The 5,000-nt window shown below is 42.7% G+C and overlaps 1 long non-coding RNA gene across 1 annotated transcript in view; it reads left to right on the top strand.

Annotated features, from left to right (window-relative positions):
* The window catches only part of LOC126990343 (uncharacterized), a 17,492-nt gene extending 12,501 nt beyond the window's left edge, over nt 1-4,991 (top strand). Inside the window, exons 2-3 of the long non-coding RNA XR_007744238.1 lie at nt 2,476-2,640; nt 3,907-4,991. This is a non-coding gene — a long non-coding RNA (uncharacterized LOC126990343). The remainder of the gene's footprint in view (nt 1-2,475; nt 2,641-3,906) is intronic.
* The last annotated feature ends 9 nt before the right edge of the window (nt 4,992-5,000 follow it).

Here is a 5,000-nt window from a genome sequence, read left to right as displayed (position 1 = left end):
ATCGCTAACCAAGCGCAGAGTCGTCGGACGACAGGAGTTGGAGTGCGCGTTCTAAAAAAAAAAATAACCCCGCGTGTGGACCTGCTCTGACCTGCGTGGGCTAATCGCTAACCAAGCGTACCATCGCTAACCAAGCGCAGAGTCGTCTGCCGACAGGAGTTGGAGTGCGCGTTCTAAAAAAAAAAGAACCCCGCGTGTGGACCTGTTCTCACCTGCGTGGGCTAATCGCTAACCGAGCGTACCATCGCTAACCAAGCGTACCATTGCTAACCAAGCGTACCCTCGCTAACCGAGCGTAGAGTCGTCTGACGGCAGGACTTGCTTGGGCTGCGCTAAATGTGAATCTGTTAAAATTTCAGACCACCTCTTTGGGGTGACAATCTATATATCCTCCCCTTGTATCTATGTAAAAGCGTCTCTATAACAGGCCCTTGCATCTGTGTAATCTTGGTCTATGTGAATCTAGGTCAAATTTTGAGATCACCTCTTTTTGCCTGACAATCTATATATATTCTCCCCTTGTATCTATGTAAAAGCATCTCTATATCCGATCCTGGTATCGATGTAATCTTGATCTGTTTCTCTTCGATGTGAATCTATGCATGCATGCATGCTTTCCCATAATTATTTTCAAGAGTCCAAAAAAAAGGCCTTGCATTGGATTTTCAAAGCGTTTCCATGACTGTTGAAGGTTTGTAGAAAAGATAATCTATGAAGAGATACTGATGTTTCATAAGGTACTAGATACTGGCACGGACCTAAAACGAATCTTAATTAACCCTGTGGGTGTGGGTGTGGGTGTGTGTAGTACAGGGCAACGCTTACTGCGTCGTTGTTCACGAGACACTACTAGTACATAGTGTTTGTCCACTACTAAAGCGCCAGCTGCTGACGATGGGACACCAACTACTAATAACACACCACACCGGGTGCCTTCAATACCATGGCATGCTCGCAAACGAATGGGGAATATTATCCAATTTGAGGCAGTGAATCATCATTTTGGGGCAGGCAAAGTGAAATGATTTTTCTCTTTGATATATTGATTTTTGGAGTCTAACATCAACAAATAATAACCGAGTGTTTTAAGGTTGATGAGCTAAGTGTGAAATCTCTTCACTGAAGATAATATTTCATAGCCCGAAGGTATTTCATACAACACCGGGTGCCCGCCGCGGGCCACGTGTAGGGAGACGTCTTTTCCTGAGAGGCGGAAAAGAGTAGCGATTATTGCTACGTAGTTTGCTTACCAAAGTCACGAAGATACTGATAGTTATTGAATTGAGTAACGGATGGCCGATAACCCAATTTTATTCTTTATCAGCGCTAAAGTATCGCGAGAACTGACCGCGATAACGCCCAGCTATGAGATTAGGTTAGGTCAGGTTAGATTAGGTTAGGGAAGGTTAGGGAAGGTTAGATTAGGTGAGGTAATGAGAGAGGTGAGAGAAGGTAAATAAATAATGAAAGAAAGAACACTAGAAATTTACCGATAAAAGAGAGAGAGAGAGAGAGAGAGAGAGAGAGAGAGAGAGAGAGAGAGAGAGAGAGAGAGAGAGAGAGAGAGAATAGCGTCTATACCTCTGAGAAATAGCCTAGTCCACGCTCTCGTTTTCTCTAACTCCTCATTACTTTACGTGTTGTATCCATGTTTTTCAGGGTAGACTTTGAAATGTATAATCTTAAGTGGTACAATGATTAGAGAAATCAGTGTATATTTGATGTCGACACCCTCATCCTGAAAGATATTGTCTACAGTGTGTGAGGGAAAATGTGGAGTTTGTAATGGTGCCTTGATTTCATGGCCCCATTTCTCTGTTATGGTACACGTTATGGTGATGGCGGGCAGGGAATGGTAGATAGTAGAGAATTTAATGGTCTTTCCAACCACACCAAGCAAACTCAAATACCTTTGAGAATAGTGAAGAAAAAAGGGGAAAAACTGAAGAGGTGTGTGAGACCAACTATTTAACTCTCTTCACACAAAATTTCATGATCCTAAACCCTCACCATTTTTCATAATCATCAAAAATGTTTCAAGATTCGGGATGTCTTACTGCCAAAAAATGAAGTCCTCGGAAACATTCTCCTTAATTCAGATCCATTTCTCTCAGGTTTCCATTTGTCTTCGGGAGTTGGGATTTTGAGGGAATTAAGATCAACTATTTAACTCCTTCCACGCCAAATTGCATGACCCTAAGTGCTCTAGTTTACTCAGAATAAAAAAAAATGTCAACACTTTCAGATCTAAATTTCTGATCGGCTCCTCCTGTAAATTAGGCTAACTCCCTTCCTACCTGTATATTATATCCAACAATCCTATTCTACCCTTGTTAGTATTGAGACTCCTCCTCCTCCTCCTCCTCCTCCTCTTCCTCCTCTTCCTCTCTCTCTCTCTCTCTCTCTCTCTCTCTCTCTCTCTCTCTCTCTCTCTCTCTCTCTTTCATTTTCACTCATACTTTTCTCTCTCAACAGAAGACAAGGGGAAGGAAGAAGCAGCAGCCATCAGAGGAGGAGGAGGAGGAGGAGGAGGGAGGAAGAAGAGCCAGGTTTCGCTCCTCCACTGGATCTCCTCAAAGGACCGACCGAGAGAGTGACGTCCGGCAAATCGCTCAGCAGTGCTTTCGAGGGCTCTCCCAGGTTGGTGTGTGTGTGTGTGTGTGTGTGTATGTGTGTGTGTGCGTTTTCCCTTGTATCTCTGTGTGTGTGCGTGCGTCTTAGAGCTTTGCGATTTTGCGTACATGTGCGTGAATCTTTCTTCTGTGTGTACGTAAAATTTCAGAGACTTGGATTATGTAGAAAAAGAGTTAGAGGCAAAAGAATATGATCATTTTTTTCAATTTTTTATTCTTTAGCAGGTTAGTGTGTGTGTATGTACGTTTTGCCTTGTATCTCCGTGTGCGCATGTGTTAGAGCTTTGCGATTTTGCGTACATATACCGTAGAGTAGAGAGAAATGAGACACACACACTTGTGAGCTTATAGGTGAATGAGGAAAAGATTAACAAAGAAATAAGGAGAATCGAGAAATGAGGAGCAATTGTGAGGTAAAAATAGATTGTGTACAGAGAGCTACGTACAGAACTTTATGATATTAGGAGGCAGAGATAAAGGAGGAGCTCCAGTGGTACAAACGTGAAGAAGAAAGAGTAACTAAGAAATGTGAGGAGGAGAAATTGAATGAGGAAAATTCAACTGTGAAGTCAAGACCCGGGAGGATTCTTTCATGTTTTTTCATCTTTTCTTCTCTTGGTCGTATTTTTCTGTTCTTTTCCCTGATTTTCTTTCCTCCTGAATTTGGTAGAGTTAGCCACAGCCTGCAACACAAGAAAACACGCCAAACAGATAATATGCCAGGAAAAAAACAATTATACACATGCTCCCTTGCAGAGGTGCCAGGTCTTCATCCTCACCACCATCTATCTTCCATTTTCTGGCCCATAACTATTACAACGAACCATTAGTAATTAACAAATATAACGAGAAATACAAGTCAATTTTATAAATGGGGTTGAGGGGGTAGGTTTTAGGTGTACACTTGGCATATGACGGTGAAAATGTGGTCGTCGCCTTGCATCGCCTCCTCCTCCTCCTCCTCCTCCCTCCTCCCGGTCAGCTGATCCGAGGTGGACGGCGTTCCGCGTGTCGGCCAATTTTCTTGTATCCAGACGGCCATGGATGGAAGCAAGGTAGGTAAAGGAAGGGAAGGGAAAGGAATGGAGAGGAGAGGAAATGATAGAGAAGGAAAGGAAGAGAGACAGGACGATAAAGGGAGAAACAGATAAAATTAAAGATATGAAGAAAAGAGGAGATAAGAGAGAGAGAGAGAGAGAGAGAGAGAGAGAATAAGAAAGAATAAAAAATAATAATAATGAAAAAATATACTAATAACCGTCTTTATCCACAGCTCTGAAGAACGAAGGAAGAACAGAAGAAAGGAAGGAAGGAAGGCCATCTTGGAAGACTCAAGAACCAGTCACCCCAGTCCAAGGAAAGGTCACAAGAGGTCACAGTACGAAGGAGCAGTCCAGTCCGTTGTAAAGTTATTGGAAAAGGAAGGGAAGGGAAAGGATTGGAAAGGGAAGGGAAGGAAAGGATAGGAAAGGGAAGGGAAGGGAAGGAACAGAGAAGTGTATATATAGTTAAGCTTAAAGTCACATACAGTTAGATGCATACAGTTACACTCACATAGATTTACATACAGTTTTGATGGTGCGTTTGACGAAGGCGGTTGACTCAGTGGGTAGCGGATTGGCCCGGCCCACGGTGTTATGGAGGCTCTCAACACAAGTACAGTAAACCCTCGATATAACGGACTAATTTATTTATTTATTTATTTATTTTTTTTCCACATCAGAGGACACATCTCAAGGGCAATAAAGAGTCCCCAAAAAGCCCGCTACTCGCCGCTCCTGTAAAAGATAAGAGTAAAGAGTAGCCAAAAGAGAGGTCAATTTCGGGTGGAGAGGTGTCTTGATACACACTCAATTTGGGGGGAACTTAGTCCGTTATAAGCGGCGAAGATTTAAAAAAAACGTAAAATAACAAAACGACGAAGGAGTAAACGTAGGTATAGATATATTTTTTATTGTGTATGTTGTGTGCACGTTGTCTATAGGGCCGCACAGCACACTTGGCGACGCACTCCGAGGCACTGAGGTTGCTAGGTTGTGAGTGGGGTCTTGCGTGGGGGTCATATTGTTACGGGTATGGGTAGGATTTTACAAGTGCAGCGAGTAGCAGGCTTTTTTTTTTATTATTGTTTACTTTTTGTGTGCCCTTGAGCTGTCTCCTCTGCGCCAATCTCACACTGGCAGATGAAACTTTTTTTTGTAGTGTTTGGTGTGTTATGAAATAATGTGCTAACTGTTTCTGTCACAAAGAATTAAATGATTGCCTTTTCAATGCCTGGTGTACACAGCACCTGTAAAATAACTTGCAGAGAGAAATGTTCAGCTTGCTTACAGTTTCTATATTTCACACCGGGTTCAATTCCTGGGC

Source organism: Eriocheir sinensis, unplaced genomic scaffold (genome assembly GCF_024679095.1).
Source record: "Eriocheir sinensis breed Jianghai 21 unplaced genomic scaffold, ASM2467909v1 Scaffold1567, whole genome shotgun sequence".
NCBI classification, from domain to species: Eukaryota; Metazoa; Arthropoda; class Malacostraca; order Decapoda; family Varunidae; genus Eriocheir; species Eriocheir sinensis.
Note: the sequence above shows the minus strand (reverse complement) of the source record. Positions and strands in the feature narration are given on the sequence as shown.